General features: G+C 41.7%; 1 protein-coding gene across 1 annotated transcript in view; it reads left to right on the top strand.

Annotated features, from left to right (window-relative positions):
- The window catches only part of ADARB2 (adenosine deaminase RNA specific B2 (inactive)), a 1,217,300-nt gene that overhangs the window by 363,152 nt on the left and 828,712 nt on the right, over positions 1-25,436 (top strand). The gene's annotated exons all lie outside the window — the stretch shown is intronic.

Below are 25,436 nucleotides of genomic sequence, written 5' to 3'. Positions count from 1 at the left end.
AACCTGGGTGCGCTGGTACCTGTCATTTCAAATGACATTTGAAATGACAGGCACCAGGAAGTGTAAAAAAGTTTAAAAAGTGTAAAAAAACAAAAAACCTGTGTGTTATATAAAAAAATAAAACAATTTTAAATACCTGTCGGAGGGCCGTGGGTCCCGGTGGGCGGCGGGCAGCCATCAGCGGCATCCGGTAGTCCCTCCTCCCTTCCTCCCTCCCTCCCCTGCCTGGATGAGCGCCAAAATCGCACGGGCGGGTCGGCAGCGGGGGGGGGGGGGGGCGGCAGCGGGGGGGCGGCAGCAGGATCCGGGAGCGGCGGGTAGGCGGCAGCGGGGTCCGGGGGGGGCAGCGGCAGTGGGGTCCGGGGGTGGCAGCGAGATCCGGGGAGCCAGCAGCGGCAGCATGTTCGATCGGGCAGGCAGCTAGGTGGCAAAGTAAAGATGGCCGCCTGCACGGGAAAATCGTGCAATTGGCCGCTGAAGACGTGACGTCACACCCCCGTGACGCCAAACGTCGTGACGTCACGTCTTCAGCGGCCAATTGCACGATTTTCCCGTGCAGGCGGCCATCTTTACTTTGCCACCTAGCTGCCTACCCGATCGAACATGCTGCCGCTGCTGGCTCCCCGGATCTCGCTGCCACCCCCGGACCCCGCTGCCGCTGCCCCCCCGGACCCCGCTGCCGCTGCCCCCCCCCCCCGACCCCGCTGCCGCCTACCCGCCGCTCCTGGATCCTGCTGCCGTCCCCCCCCCCCCCCCCCCCGCTGCCGACCCGCCCGTGCGATTTTGGCGCTCATCCAGGCAGGGGAGGGAGGGAGGAAGGGAGAAGGGACTACCGGATGCCGCTGATGGCTGCCCGCCGCCCACCGGGACCCACGGCCCTCCGACAGGTATTTAAAATTGTTTTATTTTTTTATATAACACACAGGTTTTTTGTTTTTTACACTTTTTAAACTTACCATAGCAGGCCCGAGCCTTGCTACTTTTTCGTTTGTTTTTTTTTGCCCTGGTCCCGTCCGGTCTCCTGCAGCCCCGTCCGGTCCGGACGGGGCTGCAGGAGACCGGACGGGAACACTACAAAGAGTCACTCCAAATTCCAAAGGCCAAAACCTACCAACATAAATCCTTGAGTCTCAGAGCCTTCTCATCAGCAGGTCCAGCTCTCTGGAACTCGATCCCACCTGATTTGAGACAAGAGCCATGCTCTTTAACATTTAGGAAAAGACTAAAAACTTGGCTTTTCAAAAAAGCATTTCCAAGCCTTGAATAAAACCTCCTCTCACTAGCACTAACTCGTATGCAATAATGGAATGTAAACACGAATCAACCAACCTCAAACCCTCTCTCACTAATTCCTGCTGAATATTTATCATACTATTACCATTCACAACTGTCATATTTATTCATTTGATTACCTATGTACCGTTTCATTTTTCACTTGCTATTCTAATGTATCAATAGGCTGAAATGTAAATATTGTGCTGTTCAATTTCTCCCCTTCCATCCCAAGTTTATTTTCCTTGTTTTTTGTAACTTTCCCTCTCCCTTTTTCTGATTCACTGTATTTAAAGTTCAAGGTTCTTATTGAAAATATTGTTTTTTACGTTACGTTATGCTTTACACTCCTTGTTATTTGTAAACCGGGTTGATGTGATGCCTATCATGAAACTCGGTATAACAAAACAATAAATAAATAAATAAATAAAAACAATTTTCAGATACTTCAGAAAAAGAAGAAAGGTACAAAGTGGTGTTGTGAAATTGAAAGGTGACAAGGATTAATATGTGGAGAGATTCAAAGACATGGCAAAAATATTAAACAAATACTTCAGTTTGGTGTTCACTAAAGAAGACCCTGGAGAAGGCTTGTCACTAGTTAACAAGTCTGTGAATGGGGTGGAGTATACGAATCTCCGTTTACAGAAGAGAATATATCGGAAGAGCTAGAAAAACTAAAAGTGGACAAAGCCATGTGGCCTGATGAGGTTCATCCCAGGAAACGAGGGAGCTCAGAAATGTGCTGGCAGGTCCACTGAATGACCTGTTCAATAGATCCCTGGAAATGGGAGAAGTGCCGAGTGATTGAAGAAGAGTAGTGGTGGTCCCGCTTCACAAGAGTGGGAGAAGAGAGGAGGCTGGAAACTACAGGCCGGTTAGCCTCACCTCAGTGGTGGGAAAATTAATGGATGCTCTGCTGAAGGAAAGGTTAGTGAATTATCTACAGTCAAAAGGATTGCTGGACCCGAGGCAGCATGGATTCACAAGGGGAAGGTCCTATCAGACAAATCTGATTGACTTTTTTGACTGGGTGACTAGACAATTGGATCAGGGAAGAATGCTCGATGTGATGTACTTGGATTTCAGTGGTCCCACATAGGAGGCTTGTGAATAAAATGAGAAGTTTGGGAGTGAGTGCAAAGGTGGTGATGTGGATTACAAACTGGTTGACGGATAGAAGACAGTGTGTGAGATGGTAAATGAAACCTACTCTGAAGAAAGAATGGTGTTAAGCGGAGTGCCACAAGGATCGGTGTTGGGACTGGTCCTGTTCAATATCTTTGTGAGCGACATTGCGGAAGGCATAGAAGGTAAAGTTTGTCTTTTTGCAGATGATACTAAGATCTGCAATAGAGTGGACACACCAGAAGGAGTAGAGATAATGAGATGCGATTTAAAGAAGATTGAAAGGTGGGCGAAGATATGGCAGCTGGGATTCAATGCCAAGAAGTGCAGAGTCATGCATCTGGGGTGTAGTAATCTGAAAGAGCTGTATATCTTGGGATGTGAAGGACTGTTGTGCACGGATCAAGGGAGGGACCTTAGGGAAATGGTGTCTAGCGATCTGAAGATGGTGAAGCAATATGACAAGGCATAGCTAAAGCCATAAGAATGCTGGGCTGCATAGAGAAAGGAATATTCAGTAAGAAAAATGAAGTGATGGTCCCCTTCTACAGGTTCTTGGTGAGGCCTCATCTGGAGTATTGTATTCTGTTCTGGAGACCATATCTCAAAAAGGAGAGAGACAGTATGGAGGTGGTCCAGAGAAGGGTGACAAAATTGTTGGGGAGTCTCCATCAAATGACTTATGAGGAGTGGTTGAAGGACCTAAATATGTATACCCTGGAGGAGAGGAAGTGCAGGGGAGATAGGATACAGACCTTCAGATACCTTAAAGGTTTTATTGATACACATTTAACAAACCTTTTCTGTTGGAAAGAAATCAGTAGAACTAGGGGTCACCTCATGAAACTCCAGGGAGGATGACTCAGAAACAACATCAGGAAATATTTCTTCATGGAGAGGGTGGTGGATGCTTGGAATGCACTTCCGGAGGAGGTGGTAAAGACAAAAATGGTGGAAGATGTCAAAGGGGCATGAGATAAACACTGTTAATCCCTAAAGGCTAGAGGATGGAAATGAGGAAAAGAGAGCATGGGGATAACTTACTGGTATGGCAGTTACTACCCTTAACCATCAAGCCTTCATACTGTTCATACAACTCATTATTGCTCTCTACTTTAACTGCAGGGGAAAAGAGAAAAAGGATAATTAATTTCACACAGCAACCAACAATTACATGAATTGTATGGTCTGGGAAAACAAATAAGCATGGTGGTAACTTGCTGATGCAGCTTATCCAATAAGCTTTATAGTTGTGTTGTAATTCCTACATTGTTCTCTGCTTCAACGGCAAGAAATAAAGGGGAATTGGACTCAGACAGAAACCAGCAAGGGCCCTGACTTTAGCAGTTTGGTAAAATAAGTATGGGGGGGGGGGTAACTTGCAAGGCAGATGCCACCACCTGATGATACCTTTATGGGGGAGACCTGTGTATGCATGCTAGTGCCACCTCCTAATGATACCTTTATGAGGGAGACCTGTATGGCACGACTGGTGCTACCATAAACTTGCTGAGCAGACTGGATGGACCATTTGGTCCTTTTCTGCCATTATTTCTATGTTTCTATGTATGTTTCTATGGAAAGAGAATTGTGTGAAGCTGGAGGGGAATAGGAAAGAAAAGGGAAAGTATAGAAGAGATAAAAGAAGAAATGCTGTGGTGGTAGTAGAGGAGAGAACAGAGAGAAAGAGAGATGCTATGGTGAGGGCAGAAGGAAAAGAGGGAAAAGGGGTAGCCAAGAGAAAAGAGGGAGATAGTATATCACTCACTCCTCAACTCCTCCTTCCTGCCCCACTTCCCCATGGGCCAAATGCAGGGGGAAGGCAAGGGGCAGGATTTTTGGGGCTATGGAAGGGTTGACAACTTCCTAGAAATCTAAAAATATTATTACTGACACACTATTTTTCAACATACCCCTTGAAACCCTGTTTCCTCCCTTTCTACAGCATTTCAAATCATCAAAAAGTGTGGGTATGTCTCCCATACTCCCCCTCCCTGGTTCCACTTCATTCTGGCCCTCTCAGTGATTTGAAATGCAATATTGTAATCTTTAAGGACCCTTTACAAGATATATACTTTTATTTATATTATATTTTATTTTGCATTTCTAGACTTAAACAAAAACTGAATACATTTCATAGAGGCAATTAACTTCTGTCTACAGATTTATGCAGTGAGATAGGGACTCAAACACAGGGAGCCACTTCATCCTAGCTCAGAAGTTAGAAACAAAGGCTGAAAACTGAAGAAGAGAGATAGAATGGGTCAGTAAGATGAATCTTACTCCAGACATCAACAAAATTATATTATAGCAGGGTATGATTTTCCAGCAAGAAGTAGACTGAGAGACCTACAACCTGCACAAGATTTCAGTACAGCAGAAGTTATACAAACAAGTAACTGCAGATATAAAACTCAGGAAAGTACTGTGCACATTTTGTTAAGCAGACCATGATTACAATTAAGGTCTTACATGGACAGCCTTGCTATCCAATGAGATGTAAAATTAACTCTAGCCAATTAGTAACAGTTTTCTAACATTGCAGAGTGTCCCTCTGATTGTCATAGGGCTCATGAGATACCTGGAAGGCCAATAATTCAGATATGACTTGGCTAACCAATGAAAAAGGCCTAATACCAGACATCAGCCACTTATGATCCAGATATAGAAGGTGATAAGCAAAACTCTGGCTATGATGACTAAATGCAAAATCATCAGTACAGAAGTCTAATCCAAGAAGATTGCAATGGACAACAGGAAGTGCTGGGAGCATACAGCATCACTGAGAGTCATAACAACACAGCCCTGCTAAAGATTTCCATTTGGAGAGACTTATGAAGCAGCTAAACTTTAGGTGATATAAATCTTAGATGGGGTAGAAACTTTAGGGTAACAATTTTAAGTAGTGACTTTATTAATAAATTTTAGTTGAATTCCTATTTTTAAGAGATAGCCCAGAACTGATATTGTCCAGATAACACTGAAAATCGGTATTTATCCAGTTAACTTAGTCGCTAAACTGGCCCCACCCGGAATGCCCTCACCCTGCCCTGGAATTGTCCAGCTATTCCTTTAGCCAGATAAAATGTACACTGGCTAAGTATGGGGTGGTCAGACCAGTGGAATTTTAAATCCTGCAGTTTGTGTGGCTAAGTCCAACAGTTATCCAGGCAAACTTCTTTCAATATTGACCTCTTTGTATATATTTCTCCAGTTTCTTAAAATCAATAATATAGCTTCAGAAGAATATTACAGTAGATCTGAATTTTCTTAAAAGATAAGCATATTTTGACAGGGACAGTGGATCAATGGTCAGGTCTCTCTTTTACTTCTACTGCTGCTGCTGCCAGGGATCTGAGCTCTATTTTTCTTTTATCAGCTTCCATGTTCTTTCATTTAATTATATCTATTCTAACTCTGTAGCTTTTCTCACATCTTTCAGCTCTCTCAGCTATATCTCCACTCCATTGTCCTCTCTCATGATCTTGCAATCCTTTCCTTTGTCTCTCAGCTTCATAGTGCTATCCTCAAACCTAAGATGATGCAAAAGCACACCTGAACTAATAGAAAGCACAAATAAATCTTGTTCAGGACTACTAGGATATCTTACTCAAGGATTTTACAATCAGCATCCAGGAAGTGCTAGCTCATGAATGTTAAAATTGCTTGCTGCTGTTTTGACACAAAGTGCATTCAGCAGTCAGCAACCATGGAACAGGCTCCCAACATTCCTCCTGCAAGGTCCTGAATAATGATGGCATAGTCAGGTTTATAGCTGTGTGCAGGCCCTGGAAGTCTGCTGCACAAACCTTAGAGGGATCACTGCCCAGCAGCTCAGCACAAGAAAGGGTCAAATACTAGGGGCTGGGTTCCAGCTGGACAAATCATGAAGCAGAAGACAGACTAGAAACAAATAAAGAACACTGAACCATTTGGGAAACAGTACATAAGTGAAGATTTGTACAAATCAGAATTAGAAGACACTGAATAAATGAATTTTGTTCTGAAATCTATTTTTTAAATAATTTTCCAGAAAATTAATCTGAATTTCAAGATGTCCAGAACTCCAGATGCTTGTTAAGACAGTAAATAAATGATGTGAGTTATGTTTTTTTTTCCTGTTGCCATTTTGAAATTTTGATATTTTGGATCTGAGGAAGGGAATGTCAGCCCCTGAAAACTAGTCAAGAAATGTAGTTTTAGTGAACTAAAAAGCATCACCTTATTTATTTATTTGTTTTACTTTTGTGTGGGGGGTTTTTTGTTTGTTTGTTTGTTTGTTTGTGAAACTTTATTTCCTTGCAAATTTTGATAAAGAATCGAAGTTCATTTTTTGTATAACATGAATCGAGGTAGAAATTGTATACAGTGATTTGTTCACCTTACAGAAACAGCTTTAACCAGGATCAATGGCGAACATAGAGTTCTCCATGTATTTAAGTCATGACCATATATTGTCAGAGCCTATGACCCGTTTTCACAAGTTATTTCAAACCACCTTACATGTATAAAACTTTTGCACATGTATATGTATTTGCACACATACACATTGCCATTTTATAATATACACATGCATATGCACTCAAATCCCATTCTACTGGGTAAATCAGGAGATTTTAAAAGGGACAAGCATCGACACCATTACCAGTTTTACAAGTTCATCCCCAGTTTGCACAGTTAAAAGATAGATTTTCCAAACCCCTCCCCCCCCCCAGTTTGATAGCCTTTACTCCTCCCAGTTAGCCCCAACCCTTAAAACCCTGAAGATCTGCCTAGCTTTCTTTAAATGTTAACTTCTATGGCATCTATAGCAGAAGTAAAGTTACGAGGCAGGGGGCCTCGGCATGCACCATTCGATTCAGTATTTACACGCACCAAAACACCCATGCCCTGCCCCTTTTTGCAAACTTTTGAGATCTGGCTTTGCAGGAGATACAGACATATCTCTGTGGTTTTTAAAATTTGCTTGGCATGCACAAGCCCAACTTCTTTGTGCATCCCCTAATTAATGCACACGTCGGGCTTTTAAATTTCACATCAAATTGCGCTTTGAAAATCAACAGTGGGTTCTGCAGGTGAAAGTACATACATAACCTTTATGTAGTCCATCCTTATTCTCATGCTTATAAGAGGCATTCCCAGGGAGCTGAGTCAGGACAGGAAAAGGATTTACATGAATACGTTTGCTTTTTAAAAGTGTGTACATTAATCTACACAGTGAGACTCCGAGCATGGTGAGACTCTCTATGCGTTATGCCTGCTCATTCATTGGTACAACTCGTGAATTTTCAAAATGCAGTTATGCACGAAGTCTGCTTTAAAAAATAAGTATAAAATGACTTTGCCCTACATAGGCTGTTTGAAAATTACCCTCCCTATCAGGCCAATGCAATATCAGCACGCCTAAAACAGGCACTCATGACTGAGCACCTGCTCTCTTATTGCGCGCCGATCCACCTCTCACAGGCACTTAATTTAATATTAAAATTTGCTGCTATGGTAAAAAGGAGGCACTAGGGGAAACTGTGCAGCTCTAGCTCCTCCTCAGTATCGGGCACCCAGGAAAGGTGGCTGTCAGTGCGGGTTAAGCAACAGATGCTCAATACAAGCATCTGCTTTCCCCTGCTACCAGCACAATATACCTGGCCTGGATTGTAAACTTATTTATAACATGGGCATGCAGGACTAATGGCATTCCTCCCAATCTCCCTTAACAAATACACATGGACCCAAATATGGTATTAACAAGGCCGCAGTTTATTATATACAACATGAAACCTGAGCCAAATACCTCACAGACAACATGACCTAAAAAATTATTTCCTCCCCCCCCCCCCCCCAGTGGCCTCCAAATGACTCGCAGCAACATCCCAACAGCTTGACATCTTCAGCCCACCAATAACCCTAACCCCTCCTCCAGTGGACAACGCCACCCGTGGAGTCCTCTCTGCCATGCCCCAGCAGAGGATACCAGCATGACTGTTGCTGACCTCGCATACCATCCTGGCATTGTGTATCAGCCTCTCCAGCTACACATGCCCTACCGTGTCATTGCCACATAATGAAGGCAGCTCAGGTTCACTGCTCACCGCAGCAAAGAATACACACCAGAATAACATACAGCATCAAAAAGGGAAGGCGGGTGGGAGGGTGTTGCGGAGCCCCAGAGGAAAGAGCAGATAAAACCATTAGCCGCACTCAGTTTAAAAACTCCCCCTGGCACCTGCCTCCAACCAATCAGAACCCTGGAAATTCCTGCTCTAACCTCCACTCCTGAGAATACTTAGGACATCAGGTGGGAAAACAAACATGGACCAAATGGAGCTAGGAGGGTCGGGGGAGGGGGGTTAATGCCCTAACAACCCCAAACTAATCTTCCCATGGAATACCTACTCTTCCACCATGTTAATGACGGCAGGGTGAGAGACTCCACTCCCCTGCCTTGCACTTATTTTTCAATATTTCTTTTTCTTCCCATTTTTCCTCATTTTTTTTCCCTCAATTCAAAATTTCCAGGAAATTTACTTCACTAAAAGCATTTACCCAAGAAATGCAATAACTGTGGCATTTGACTTTTCTCTCGAGACACCTCATGCTGGTCTATGCAGGCCACAGACCGGTCAGGTTTTCAGATATCCCTAATGAATATGCATGACATTGATTTGCTTACAACTGCAACTTGGGTATGCAAATATATCTTATGCATTTTTATTGGGAATATCCTAAAAATCCTCCCGGTTTGCAGTCCTTAAGGACTGGATTTTGAGATCTCTGGTCTAAGGGATGGTAGATGACCTTGTGGTAAGAGTAATGGGATAGGAATCAAGAGACCTGAATTTAACTTCTACTCCTGCCCTGTCACTTGTAGTGACCTTGGGTATCACTTCACCTCCCATCACATCATATTTCCACTTACACTATAAGACGGCAAATTTCAAACCATCAAGCAGGCAGACAATTGCGCATATGCATCAGCCCACGCCCAGGGACACAGCCACTTTATAACATACGTGTGCAAATGCATGCATATTATAAAATAGACTGGCTGTGCATACACATGTGCACCAAATTTTAAGTGTGTGCACGCATGTGCGTGCATTTCCTGCTTCTACTTTGTAGGTCAGGGGATTGTAAAATTGGAGCACGCCAAAGCCATTGCCATGTAACCAGTTCATCCCCAGTTTGCCCAGTTAAGGGGTAGATTCTCCAAATCCCCCTAGTTTAATAGCCTTCACTCCCCCAAGTTAGCACCCACCCTTAATACCCCGTATATCTGCCTATTTTTCTTTATTTTATAACTTATACCTCCTCCATAGCAGAAATAAACTTATGCGACAGGGGATCTGGGCATTCACCCAGCCATGTAAACATTTAGGTGGACATTTCTGGTTCAAGCCTCAAAAGACACCTCAAAATGCCCTGCCCCTTTTGGAAAACTTTGGAGATGTGCATGCTGCGGGAGATACACGGCAAATCTGGGCAGATTTTAAAATGCACTCAGTGAGTGCGAGGCCAACTTGTTCACGCATCCCCTAATTAATGCACACGCCAGGCTTTTAAAATTCTTCTTTAAGTTCTTTGGGCCATGGATTTATTGTACTTCTATATAATTTTTGCATGTCACACTGGTTTAGGATATTAGATACTATTTAAATGGTTGTAAGCACAGTGCTGGTTGGAGACAGGCATTTTCACAAACTTTGAGCACATAAACTTCAGAACCTTAGGTACAAACACTATTATTTGTACAGGTTTCCTACACTTACTTTTTATTCCTAAAATTGTGCTTGAATGTAATGGATTTCAATAAGATATAGATACTGGGGGAGGGAAGAAGGGGAATCTGAGGATAATGGCAACACTTTAAAACAAGGGGCTCAGTAAAATACCATTTATTAGGATAAATACATTTTCTGCTAGTATACTTGAAGCTTGCAAATTATCAGGAGTTTTGCTTTCAGTGTTATTCCAGGAAAATTAAATCTCTCAATCTACAAAAGAGAAGTTCCAGTATTTGTTTTCCATATATTAAAATTCTACATATCAGAACTTGTTTACTCAATGACTTCCATTATAAACCTGGAGATGCATTCCTATGTACAAAAAAAGAAAAAGATACACAGGAAACAACCAAAAACAAGACTTTATTTTTTATTGCGAGAGGGACAGTCTCTTGAATCACCTGCCTTTTCTTATGGGTCGTCTGCTTCTTCCCGTGCAACTTGTTGATCCTCATACAGCTCCTGGTAGCATTTCAGTATATCATGTTCTCCTCAGGAAACTCTAAGGTTATACTCATGATTAGGATCATTATCTGTGAAGCTCTGTAAACTTTCCTCAAATTGTGTCCAGACTTTGGACAGTTCTTTTGTGTTCAACTGACATGAGAGGGATGGGGCTCTTTTGCTGCTCATCTTGATGTTCTGCAAACTGTATGTCTTTTGAGTCTCAGAAATCACCCTTTACTGGCAATGAAAAATTCCTTTTCAGAGCTCTCTCAAAACCCACTCTAAAAGTCTTCAGACAGACATCATGACTTCTTCTGGATTACCTCTGAGCTTATGGGGACATTATATTGGTTCTGATCTTCAAGCCAAAAATTCCAGTTTTGTTGTATTTTCCTGGAGATGCCCCCTGTGGTGAGACAATCTAGTCACACTTAAAGGAGTTCCTGCTTGAGAATTTGCTTATATTTTGTTTTGTTTTCAAAGATTGCTCCGTCATGAATATTGTTTTTTATATTTTGCTTATTTTTTTACACCAGATTCAAAATGCCTTAAGCCTTCTAGTTTCACATTAAAAAAAATACTTTTTTTTGCTCTTTTTAAACTGCAGACATTCACACTTAGGGGCAGATTTTAAAAGCCCTGCGCACGTAAATCCAGCATAGGCTGCCGGCGTGCGCAAAGCCTCGGTACGTGCATAAGTCCCGGGGCTTTGCTTTGTGGGGGGAGTGTCGGGGGCATGTCGGGGGCATGTCAGTGGTGGTGCGGCATTCGGGGGCATTCCGGGGACAGGGCCATGGGCATGGTGCCAGCCCGGGGGCATTCTGGGGGCATGGCCGAGGCCTCCGAACCAGCCCCTGGGCCGGGGAATGGCGCACCGGCAGCTGGCCGGTGTGCATAAGTTACGCCTGCCTTAGGCAGGCGTAACTTTCTGAACAAAGGTAGGGGGATTTAGTTAAGGCTGGGGGGTGGGCTAGGTAGGGGAAGGGAGGGGAAGGTGGAAGGTGGAAGGGGCCAGAAAAAAAGTTCCCTCCGAGGCCACTCCAATTTCATTTTATAACATGTGCGTGGCAGCGCGCACATGATATATAATCAGGCATATATTGGTTCGCACCGGGTTGCACGAACAAATCTACGCCCATGCATAATTTCAAAAATCTACCCCTTAATGCTTTGCTGGCTTTAGGTCCCACTGTCAATGTGGCTACAAGAAACACAACAAGACAAATTTCCATTGAATTCAGGTCCCAAAAGATGAATTCCATGACAGATAATGAGATATTGCTAAATTGGAAAATATGACTCTTGTTTTTTTAGCAATGATAAAACCTAAAAAATATATATTTTTCTGCAAAACGTTTTCATACAGAAAGGCATAAAATAGCAGTGGCTAAAAATAGAGAAAGACAATTTAATATTTGGGAAAGGTTTTTGAAAATTAGATGAGTTGAAATAAATTGAGGCACTATCTTCTATCATAATGGAAGCAATAAATTCAGTACCATTCTGATGTGTGAACCAATAAATTAACCAAGCATCCCTTTCTTATACAGTATGTGCTAATGATGAATAGACATTCTTAATTACCTAAAGAAAATATTCATACAATTTCTATGTTCCCTCTGATTAATTTCTGTTTCAGATTTATCATTTTAGAGATTTATTCTGTATATCAAAGACCTATTCTCTTTAAAGAAGCAATCTTTATTGGAATGTATCCTTCAGAATCTCTTGTAAGTTAATGTGTTTTTTAAAGGAAATTTCTATGCATGAGAAGGGCAGTGACTGTGAGATATCAGTGATTAGAACATATAACAACTTGATAGAGTATTATGTCATTAGATCTTTCTACTTATATTGTCCTTCGAAATAAAAGTTTTAATCTTTAGGAATTTCAAGTTATACAGCATAACTCGAAGATAGAGTGAGTCTAAACCACAAGGATTACAAATAAATATCTATGAAAAATGTAGAAGAATTATAGAATTATAATGTATTGGTTTGAGCTCTTGTGTGTCTAAAATATCAACCTTGCAACCTTAAAGATGAGTTTTCAAAACGTTATGCACATAAAAATTAGCATATATTCACATAAGTAGCTTCTACTCACATACTCTATATTTATAAAAGTTGAAAATATGCACTAATGTTCACGTTCACATGCACATTCATGCTTGTAAAAAAAAAGAGAGGGGACTTTCCAGGGCCGAGCCAACTCTTGAATAAGATGCTATTTTAAAAGTTGTGAATTTTCACACCTGCTAAATAGCTGGTGAAAGAGTTCTTAAACAGATTAATTCTGTAGTACTAACTGGGTGGGAGGTCTGGGTTAACTGGGGGGGAGTTCAGGTTGAAGAATCAGGAAGGTCTCGATGATCTGGAGAAGGACCTGGTGAACTGGTGGACTAATTGGATTCATGTTTTAAAATTGGCTGACTTCCATGTGTAAACTGGGACTTACGCAGGTAAGTCCTACTTTACTTTCACATGTTAAATAATAGACAAGTAGATTTTTTTAAATAGGTAGGAAAAATATGTACATTCAGTGCATCGATACACGTGGTTTCAAAGCATTGCATGCATTCACACACAGGCATACATACATGTCTATGTTGTGGGATAAAAATACACATATTTTATATAACGCGCATATGTGATACGTGTAGGTAATAAAATATTGTGGTAAAACTACCCTCATCCATATATGCACATATATGCTGCCCTGCATAGTTTATTCACATCCCTTTATCTACAAAGTAAGTAACTTAGGTATCTTTTAGAATACTTTTGAATAGATTAACTCTATTTGATTAAATCCTTTCTCATGCCATTGTCTTTTATTTGAGAGTAAATGTCTAGGGATGTGCAGAGCAAAATTTTATGTTCATATTTTTTATGTCCGAAAGGGGGTCCCACTTGCGGCCAATATGGACATAAAAAAAATCCAATGAGTTGGGTATATGTACATATGTGCAAAAAAAAAATTTAAACCCCCTCACCCTCCTTAATCCCCCCCCCCAGACTTACCACAACTCCCTGGTGATCGAGCGAGGAGTGAGGACGTCATTTCTGCAATCCTTGGTGAGAAGCATGTGACGTCGGTGGCACGTCGAGTGACGCGGCGTCACGTGATTCCCGGCGAGTTCGCGCCGGACGGCTCGTTCGGCCCAAAAAGAACTTTTGGCCAGCTTGGGGGGGCCTCCTGACCCCCCCAAGCTGGCCAAAAGTTCTTTTTGGGCCGAACGAGCCATCCGGCGCGAACGAGCCGGGAATCACGTGACGCCGGCGTCACTCGACGTGCCGCCGACGTCACATGCTTCTCGCCAAGGATTGCAGAAATGGCGTCCTCACTCCTCGCTCCATCACCAGGGAGTTGTGGTAAGTCGGGGGGGGGGGGATTAAGGAGGGTGAGGGGGTTTATATTTTTATTTTGGCTCAACAATCGCGATTTCCCACATATCGAACATATCTATGTTCGATATGTGGGAAATCCGATCGTTTATGTCGAATCAATTTTTTAAGTAAAAAAAAAATATGAGTTGCGTTTACTAATGCGGTCAATCCGAATGCACACCCCTATAAATGTCCTCTGCCCATCTAATGACTGAGGCAAAGTTGAGTTATTTATAATGCAGATGCTTATTCCAGAATAAATATGACTGTAGTAGGAGGTTAACAGAAGTGCAACAGTAAGAAAAAATTCATGAGTCATCAGAGTTAAGGAAATGAAATTTTAAACCTGGGTTGTTTTTTTTTTTTTCAAAATCATATAACAACCAAAGGAACCAGCAGAAATTGTTTTTACGTTAGATTTAAACTTTATGTCGCTGAAAACACAGCTACTAATTAATCTGTGTTTTAACATAGCAAACAAGACAGCTATATTGAAATGTGCCATTGACAGGGCAGTGTTGCAGTAAGATGATGGATATAAGATTAAAGTAGATAGGTTTCTCCCAGTAGCTCAATTAGGAGAGCATATCTTTAGCCCTTAGTGACAGAATGCCTGTTAAGGAGTCAGAAGTTTATAGGTTCAAATCCCAAGAACCTCCAGTTGGAAAAATAGTCTGTAGTACTTGTTCAGGTGAAACTCTGGTTTATATGCAGAAGTGGGTATATTTTAAATCATGTGCACATAACTGAAATCACCAGTTTGCCAAAATTGCCACCAGTTCACCAATTCCTGCTCCAGATCATTGAGACCTTCCTAGTTATTCACTATGAACTCCCACCAGTTCACCCAGCTCTCTTATCCAACCAGTAGCAAACAAAAAGACTGATATCAGTTGCGCAAGATAATTACCAGGTGTAAAATTGCATGAATAAGTTGCTTAAAGAATTCCCATAAATCTCTTACAATATAGAAACTTGCATGCATGCCTCTTGGCCCTACCAAGAAATGCTCATAGACTGCCCCTTTATTGTAAAGGTAAATGTGCACACAGAACTGAAAATGGGACAGCAACTTTGAAACAGCTGCACAGCGCACATGTGCGCATGTATACCGGCTCGGGTCCAGAGACACACTGACAGACCCACCCATTTTATAACATATGCACGTATACGTGCGCATGTTATAAAATAGGCTGACTGCATATATGTGCGCACAATTATATATGTACGAGCAAATGTGCATGCAAATGCCGCCTCTACCGCATAAATAAGGGGAGTTTTAAAAGGGACGCCTGCTGATGCCATACCATGTTTACCCAAGTTGCTCCCAGTTCACCCAGTTTAGGGATAGCAGTTCCAAGCCCCCCTAATTTTATAGCCACCCTTCCTCTTGTGAGTCCCGACCTTTAAAACCCCACTTCCTGGTCTAAATTTTTTTAATGCATTACTTACATCCTCCATAGCAGAAGTAATTTTATGCGACAGGGGACCCTGGCATATGCCTGTACGCATGATTATTTACAAGCACATCTCTTGGCCTTCCCTGGCCATACCCATGACCCGCCCAGACCACGCCCATGCCCACGCCCCAACCTTTTTGAGAACGTTTGACTTATGCACATACCGGGAAATACACGCGTGCATGAGTACCTTTTAGAATCCACATGGGGTGCGCCTGCCCCATTTGGCTGCATATCTCCCAGCTTTGGTGTGCTTAGGGCTTTTGAAATTCTCCTTTTAATGTGTACTTTTGATGTTTATAAAATAGCATGTATGTGAGTACAAGCTACATACTTTTCTATATGCAAATTTTACGTACATAACGTCTTGAAAAATATTTTGGAATTTTGAAAACTTTGTATTTTTTTTCTCTGAAAAGCAATCTGCACAAAATTTTTGTAGTTTTTTTAGATAGCTCTATTTATGCCCCCACTTAGATGTTAACTTTTAAACAGGCACATGAGCGTGCATGTGCACGAGTTCGTTGGTCTGCACCCAGGGATGCAGCAATTTTATTACACCCCTCTAGTTTAAAAGCCTCTCTTTTCTCCTGGAAGCCTGAACCTTAAAATCCTACAGACCTATTTATCATTGTTTGCAGTTTATATTTTATTTTCCTGGGACTTTCATAAGAACATAATAAATTGCCATACTGGATCAGACCACGGGTCCATCAAGCCCAACATCCTGTTTCCAACAGTGGCCAAACCATCTACAAGTACCTGGAAACTACCCAAACACTAAGCAGATCCCATACTACTGATGCCAGTAATAGCAGAGGCTATTCCCTAAGTCAACTTGATTAATAGTAGGTAATGGACTTCTCCTCCAAGAACTTATCCAAACCTTTTTTAAACCCAACTACACTAACTGTACTAACCACATCCTCTGGCCACAAATTCCAGAGCTTAATTGTGCATTGAGTGAAAAATGATTTTCTCCAATTAGTTATGTGCTACTTGCTAACTCATGGAGTGCCCCATAATCCTTCTATTATCTGAAAGTGTAAATAACCGAATCACATCTATGCATTCTAGACCTCCCATTATTTTACAGACCTCTATCATATCATATCCCCCCTCAGCCGTCTCTTCTCTAAGCTAAACAGCCCTAACCTCTTTAGCCTTTCCTCATAGGGGAGCTGTTCCATCCCCTTTATCATTTTGGTCGCCCTTCTCTGTACCTTCTCCAGTGCAGTTATATTTCTTTTGAGATGCGGTGACCAGAACTGAACACGGTACTTAAGGTGCAGTCTCACCATGGAGCAATACATAGGCATTATGATGTTTTCCGTTTTATTCACCATTCCCTTTCTAATAATTCCTAACATTCTGTTTGCTTTTTTGACTGCTGCAGCACACTGAGAAGATGATTTCAATGTATTATCCACTATGATGCCTAGATCTTTTTCCTGGGTGGTAACTCCTAATATAGAACCTAACATTGGGCCTCATTTTCTAAAGTATCACAGGCCTGTGATACTTTAGGGAATGAGGGGTGGGGGGCCGAAAAGTGGGGCGGGCCTGCATTAGCCAGCAGCGATCGCACCGTCGCGGTGCGATTACTGCCGGTTTCGCACTCAATAGCGCCACCATAGAAGGTATAGCTATTGGGCATGAACTCGGATGCGAAAAAGGCCTTACCTTTTCATCGTCCGCAGCGTCTTTTCGGCGTCAGCCCCTGTGATGCCCCGACTCCTCCTCTTCCGGGGCCGATTCTGCCCCCATTTTGGTATTGCACGCGATAAGGGACTTTTCGCTTGCAAAACGTCCCTTATCGCATGCGATCCATTTGGAAAATAAGGCCCATTGTGTAACTACAGCACTTGTCTCCATTAAATTTAATCTGCCTTTTGGGTACCCAATCTTCCAGTTTTGCAAGGTCCTCCTGCAATTTATCACAGTCTGCTTGTGATTGAACTAATTTGAACAATTTTGTATCATCTGCAAATTTGATAACCTCACTCGTATTCCTTTCCAGCTCATTTATAAATATATTGAAACCACCTGTCCAAGTACAGATCCCTGAGGCACTCCACTATTTACCCTTTTCCACTGAGAAAATTGACCATTTAATCCTACTATAGAATCATGATCCACTATAGATATATATATATATATATATATATATATATATATATTTATTTAATATATATATATATATAGATAGATATAGATCCACTATAGAATCATGTACAAAACCATTAACATCATTTACAAAACTATCAACCAACACATGCAACTCGACCTACAAATACCACTTAAAAAATTCACCTCCGCCAGGCCTATCAGGGAACACTACAAAGAGTCACTCCAAATTCCAAAGGCCAAAACCTACCAACATAAATCCTTGAGTCTCAGAGCCTTCTCATCAGCAGGTCCAGCTCTCTGGAACTCGATCCCACCTGATTTGAGACAAGAGCCATGCTCTTTAACATTTAGGAAAAGACTAAAAACTTGGCTTTTCAAAAAAGCATTTCCAAGCCTTGAATAAAACCTCCTCTCACTAGCACTAACTCGTATGCAATAATGGAATGTAAACACGAATCAACCAACCTCAAACCCTCTCTCACTAATTCCTGCTGAATATTTATCATACTATTACCATTCACAACTGTGTCATATTTATTCATTTGATTACCTATGTACCGTTTCATAGTCTTATTTTTTCACTTGCTATTCTAATGTATCAATAGGCTGAAATGTAAATATTGTGCTGTTCAATTTCTCCCCTTCCATCCCAAGTTTATGTTCCTTGTTTTTTGTAACTTTCCCTCTCCCTTTTTCTGATTCACTGTATTTAAAGTTCAAGGTTCTTATTGAAAATATTGTTTTTTACGTTACGTTATGCTTTACACTCCTTGTTATTTGTAAACCGGGTTGATGTGATGCCTATCATGAAACTCGGTATAACAAAAACAATAAATAAATAAATAAATAAATACTCTCTGTTTCCTGTCCTATAACCAGTTTGTAATCCATGAAAGGACATCACCTCCTATCCCATGGCTTTTTAGTTTTCTTAGAAACCTCTCATGAGGTACTTTGTCAAATGCCTTCTGAATAGCCAAATACACTACATTTACCGGTTCACCTTTATCCCCATGTTTATTAACCCCTTCAAAAAAATGAAGCAGATTTGTGAGACAAGACTTCCCATGAATAAATCCATGTTGACTGTGTTCCATTAAACCATGTGATTTTGATCTTTAGAATAGTTTCCACTATTTTACAAGGCACTGAATTCAGGCTCACTGGTATATAGTTTCCCAGATAGCTGCTGGAGCCCTTTTTAAATATTAAGGTTACATTGACCACCATCCAGTCTTCATGGATTACAAACTGGTTAAAAGGCAGGAAACAGAGAGTAGGATTAAATGGTCTATTTTCTCAGTGGAAAAGGGTAAACGGTGGAGTGCCTCAGGGATCTGTACTTGGACCGGTGCTTTTCAATATGTATATAAATGATCTGGAAAGGAATACGACGAGAAAGGTTATCAAATTTTCGGATGACACAAAATTATTCAGAGTAATTAAATCACAAGCGGATTGTGATACATTGCAGGAGGACCTTGGAAGACTGAAAGATTGGGTATCCAAATGTCAGATGAAATTTAATGTGGACAAGTGCACATAGGGAAAAATAACCCTTTCTGTAGTTACATGATGTTAGGTTCCATATTAGGAGCTACCACCCAGGAAAAAGATCTAGGCATCATAGTGGATAATACTTTAAAATCATTTGCTCAGTGTGCCGCAGAAGTCAAAAAAGCAAACAGAATGTTAGGAATTATTAAGAAGGGAATGGTTAATAAAATGGAAAATGTCATAATGACTCTGTATCGCTCCATGGTGAGACCGCACCTTGATTACTGTGAACAATTCTGGTCGCCACATCTCAAAAAAGATATAATTGCGATGGAGAAGGTACAGAGAAGGGCAATCAAAATGGTAAAGGGGATGGAACAGCTCCCCTATGAGGAAAGGCTGAAGAGGTTAGGGCTGTTCAGCTTGGAGAAAAGACGATAGAGGTCTAAGATCTTGAAAGGTCTTGAATGAGTAGATGTGAATTGGTTATTTACACTTTCGGATAATAGAAGGACTAGGGGGCATTCCATAAAGTTAGCAAGTAGCACATTTAAGACTAATCAGAGAAAATTCTTTTTCACTCAAAGCACAATAAAGCTCTGGAATTTGTTGCCAGAGGATGTGGTTAGTGCAGTTAGTGTAGCTGGGTTCAAAAAAGGTTTGGATAAGTTCTTGGAGAAGTCTATTAACGGCTATTAATCAAGTTTAGTTAGGGAATAGCCACTGCTATTAATTGCATCAGTCTACAACACCCACTGATTCAAGGGAAAACCTTGCTCGGAGGTCTTTTTTGTACGGTGGCAATGTGCAAGGATAACCACTTTTTAGTTAACCCTCTCATTTGCCCCGTATATTGCTCTTTATTAATCACACTTTATATTCATCTTTTTTTCTTTTTTTCTTTTCCTTTTCACTTTTTACTTATAAAATCCCTTCTCCCTGGCTGCTTATCCGACCCACTTATCCGGTTTTATTCTCATATACTTATCAAGGCTGCCACCCTCATGACTTCCTATGGCTTCGGATTCACCTGCCCGACATTGGCCATGTTTCGGCACTGTGTGCCTGCTTCAGGGACTGCGGGAGAGAAATCTACTGTGTCCGGTCCAGGTTCACAGTGTCAACATATCTTAAATACATAAAATTAAAATTAAAATACAATGTTTTCACAACCAACTTTCAGCATGAATGCAATTTCTACCACCTCTGAGGTATTTAATACTTACTTTTTTCGTACTACGCGTGTAATGTGAGTGACGCCTTCAGCATACAACTCTGGCGTCTCTACCTATTCTACCCGGTTTTTAAACCCACCACGGGATAACAACGCCCTGTCCTCCCCAGACCGAGGCTGCCTCCGGTGCACTTAATCAGATTCAATTGTTACCAATACTTCCTCCACAGTCTCCCAATGCCCAGTTTCTATATGTGAATCCGGTTATTATGTCCCCTGCGCGGATTTTATTTATTTGCATATGATTCTTGTTATTTTTTGTTATTTTTTATGTATTTACAATGTCATTCAATAAATCCCGCTGTCACGGTTATCGGACCTGGGGGAAGCCCATTCTTGCATGCACCTGTTGTTATTCTATCATACTGCGGACCTGATGGAGAACTAAACACCTTCACGTCCGCACTTTGCCTGTAATGTCAATTACTGGGACAGGATTAATTAGCGCGGCCCCTCCCCTAATCTAGTAAATATGTATTCCATGTTTCTTGTGCATTCTATATATGTGAACTATTTCCTATTCCCTTATCCTTCCTTGGACTATTTGATAAGACCCGCCGCCTGCTAGTCATGGTTCTCCCCTGTCTTGTTTATTAATCCTATTCTCTGCTTCTTAATAAATGCCACCTGCTGAACGCGGTTCTCCCCTGTCTTGTTTATCAGTCCTCTTTTCCACTTCTTGCCCCGTATATTGCTCTTTATTAATCACACTTTATATTCATCTTTTTTCTTTTTTTTCTTTTTTTCTTTTCCTTTTCACTTTTTACTTATAAAATCCCTTCTCCCTGGCTGCTTATCCGACCCACTTATCCGTTTTTATTCTCATATACTTATTAAGGCTGCCGCCCTCATGACTTCCTATGGGTTCAGATTCGCCTGCCCGACATTGGCCATGTTTCGGCACTGTGTGCCTGCTTCAGGGACTGCGGGAGAGAAATCTACTGTGTCCGTTCCTACTTTATAATGAAACTGCCCTGGTGGGGGCCTAGTTGATTCCCCATCCGGATCCAGAGTCTAATCTTGTAATGTAATGTACTCATTATTGAGCTACCCATCGTGAAATTCCATTACATACTTTTTCTTTTACACAGTCACTTGCTTAGGTGACCACTAGTAGTAAATGTCACTATGAGCTCATCAGTAGATCTTAACCTAAAAACTTCCTCCATGCATCAGTAGCATGGGATCTTCTTGGTGTTTGGGTAATTGCCAGGTTCTTGTGGCCTGGTTTGGCCTCTGTTAGAAACAGGATGCTGGGCTTGATGGACCCTTGGTCTGACCCAGCATGGCAATTTCTTATGTTCTTATGTTCAGGTACAATGGATGATTTTAATGATAAGTTACAAATTTTAACTAATAGATCTGAAATTTCATTTTTTAGTTCCTTTAATTCCTTTAGAATCCTGGGATGCATACCATCTGATCTAGGTGATTTGCTATTCTTTATTTTGTCAATCTGGCCTACTACATCTTCCAGCTTCACAGTGATTTGGTTCAGTTCATCTGACTCATCACCCTTGAAAACCATCTCCATAACCTGTATCTCCCCAACATCCTCATTAGTAAACACAGAAGCAAAGAATTCATTTAGTCTTTCTGCAATGGCCTTATCTTCCCTAAGAGCCCCTTTAACCCCTCAGTCATCTAACAGTCCAACCAACTCCCTCACAGGTTTCTTGCTTTGGATATATTTTAAAATGTTTTTATTATGAGTTTTTGCCTCTATGGTCAACTTTATTTCAAATTCTCTCTTAGGCTGTCTTATCAATGTTTTACTCTTAACTTGACAATGCTTATGCGTTTTCCTATTTTCTTCAGATGGATCCTTCTTCCAATTTTTGATAGATTTTTTTGGGGGTAAAATAGCCTTTTTCACTTCACCTTTTAACCATGCCAGCAATTGTTTTGCCTTCCTTCCACCTTTATTAATGCATGGAATACACCTGGACTGTGCTTCTAAGATTGTATTTTTAAACAATGTCCATGCCTGTTAAACACTTTTAGCCTTTGCAGCTGTTCCTTTCACTTTTTTTCTAACTATTTTCCTCATTTTATCAAAGTTTCCATTTTGAAAATTAAGTGGTAGAGTTGTAGATGTACTTATTGTCTCCCTTCCAGTTATTAGTTCAAATTTGATCTTGTTAGGATCATTATTGCCAAGTAGTCCCAGCACCATTACCTCTCTCTACAAATCCTGCATTCCACTAAGAATTAAATCTAAAATAGTTACCTCTCTCATTGGTTCCTGAACCAATTGCTCCTGAAGCAGTCATTTATTCCTTCCAGGAACTTTATATCTCTGGCATGTCCTGATGTTACATTTACGCAGTCAATATTGGGATAATTGAAATCTAAGCAAAAGCATGAAGCAGAGATGTCTTGCACATCAATCAAATCAACAAACCCAGCGTGCAAGGAACAAGTGACAAAGTCCATCGAGGAATTTATAATAAATTTTTATTGAACCAATATTTAAGCTATCATTCATGGCAACTCCATATTTCTTCAAAAATGCAAGTAAAAGAGTCCCCCTCTTTTACTTGCATTTTTGAAGAAATATGGAGTTGCCATGAATGATAGCTTAAATATTGGTTCAATAAAAATTTATTATAAATTCCTCGATGGACTTTGTCACTTGTTCCTTGCATGCTGGGTTTGTTGGTAATTGAAATCTCCCATTATTACAGCACTACCAAATTGGTTTGCTTCTCTGATTTCTCTTAGCATTTCATCATCTGTCTGATCATTTTGTCCAGATGGATGGTAGTATACTCCTATCACTATACTCTTACCCAACACACATGGGATTTCTACCCATGTAGATTCTACTGGGCATTTAGACTCTTGTATGATCCATGATCCTGTTGGACCCTATACCCTCCCGGATATAAAGTGCCATACCTGCACCAAGTTGATCATTCCTATCATTGCAATATAATTTGTACCCTGATATAGCACTGTCCCATTGGTTATCCTCCTTCCACCAGGTCTCTGAGATGCCAATTATGTCAATCTCATCATTTACTGCAATGCACTCTAACTCTCCCATCTTACTTCTTAGACTTCTGGCATTGGCATACAGACATTTCAAACTACATTTTTTGTTGTATTAACAACCTGATTTTTAGTTGGTAGAGATAATTTGGAAATCTTCAGCTCAGGTGATTTTTGTTATATATGGACTATGTTTGCTTTTATTGGAGCCTCTCTGTTAGGTTGCCCAAACTCTCCTGTTTCATTAGTATCCTTCAAAGATAAGAACATAAGAAAATGCCATACTGGGTCAGGCCAAGGGTCCATCAAGCCCAGCATCCTGTTTCCAATAGTGGCCAATCCAGGCCATAAGAACCTGGCAAGTACCCAAAAACTAAGTCTATTCCATGTAACCATTGCTAATGGCAGTGGCTATTCTCTAAGTGAACTTAATAGCAGGTAATGGACTTCTCCTCCAAGAACTTATCCAATCCTTTTTTAAACACAGCTATACTAACTGCACTGACCACATCCTCTGATAACAAATTCCAGAGTTTAATTGTGCGTTGAGTAAAAAAGAACTTTCTCCGATTAGTTTTAAATGTGCCCCATGCTAACTTCATGGAGTGCCCCCTAGTCTTTCTACTATCCGAAAGAGTAAATAACCGATTCACATCTACCCGTTCTAGACCTCTCATGATTTTAAACACCTGTATCATATCCCCCATCAGTCGTCTCTTCTCCAAGCTGAAAAGTCCTAACCTCTTTAGTCCTAACCTCTTTAGTCTTTCCTACGAACCATGCACTGCTGACTGACTGTAGGCTTTCCCCCTTGTTCTAGTTTAAAAGCTGTTCTATCTCCTTTTTAAAAGTTAGTGCCAGCAGCCTGGTTCTACTCTTGTTAAGGTGGAGCCCATCCTTTCGAAAAAGTATCCCTTTTCCACAAAAAGTTCCACAGTTCCTTACAAAACTGCACCATTGTCTCATCCATGCATTGAGACTCTGGAGCTGTGCCTGCCTCTGGGGACCTATATGTAGAACAGGGAACATTTCAGAGAATGCCAGCCTGGAGGTTCTGGATTTCAGCTTTCTACCTAAAATCCTAAATTTGGCTTCTAGAACCTCTCTCCTACATTTTCCTACATTGTTGGTGCCCACATGTACCACGACAGCTGGCTCCTCCCCAGTACTGTCTATTAATCCAATCTAGGTCATGTGTGAGGTCTGCCACCTTCACACCAGGCAAGCAAGTTACCTGGTGGTCCTCACATCCACCAGCCACCCAGCTATCTACATTTCTAATAATTAAATCATCAACTATGTTGGTCGACCTAATACTTCCCTCCTAGGCAGTAGCCCTGGGAAACTTGTCCTCAGTGCGAGAGGACAACACATCACCTGGAGAGCAGGTCCTTGCTATAGAATCACCTCCTGCTACACCAGAGTGATATTCTCTAACCGGTGGACCTTTCAGATCCAAGGCAGCACTGGAGCTGCCAGACTGGATTTGGGTCTTGGCTACTATGTCCTTGAAGGTCTCATCAATAAATCTCTCTGTCTACTTCAGCTCCTCCAAGTCTGCCCCTCTAGCCTCCAGAGATCAGATTCATTCTGTAAGAGCCAGGAGCTCTTTGCACTGGGTGTACAGATACAATATCTCATCGGTGTTATGACCGTCGGTCGCAGACGGCAGCGACTGCTCTTACATCATGTGCTGCTGCCCTCTCTTCCTTGGGTGAACTCATGGCTGTGGCTAGCCGCTTCCGACGCATGTTGCCCTGTTCCAGGACACCACCTGGCGGCAAGGACGCTGGCGACCGCCATGCCTCTTCTGGGCCTTCCTAGACGTGCATGCTACTCGGCCCTCCTTTAAGGACGCTAGGGCGGGAACCTCAGGGGCATCACCTCCTGATGACATCACTAGCCCTGGACTCTTAAGCATCACCGGGGCCTGGATCTAATCGACTTGGCAAAGAGTTCCATCCTTGCTGATTCCTGCTGCTGTCTCCTCGGACCGTGGTTCCCATATCCTGCACTTCCTGGCATGAGACACTCTTCGGGTACCCGCTCCTCGGGGGCTCTCTCTTGTCTCTGGCTATCCACTCCTCGGAAGGCCCTGCGCCT

This window comes from Rhinatrema bivittatum, chromosome 2 (assembly GCF_901001135.1).
Source record: "Rhinatrema bivittatum chromosome 2, aRhiBiv1.1, whole genome shotgun sequence".
NCBI classification, from domain to species: Eukaryota; Metazoa; Chordata; class Amphibia; order Gymnophiona; family Rhinatrematidae; genus Rhinatrema; species Rhinatrema bivittatum.
The sequence above is the reverse complement of the archived record's forward strand: the minus strand, read 5'-3'. Positions and strand labels throughout refer to the sequence as shown.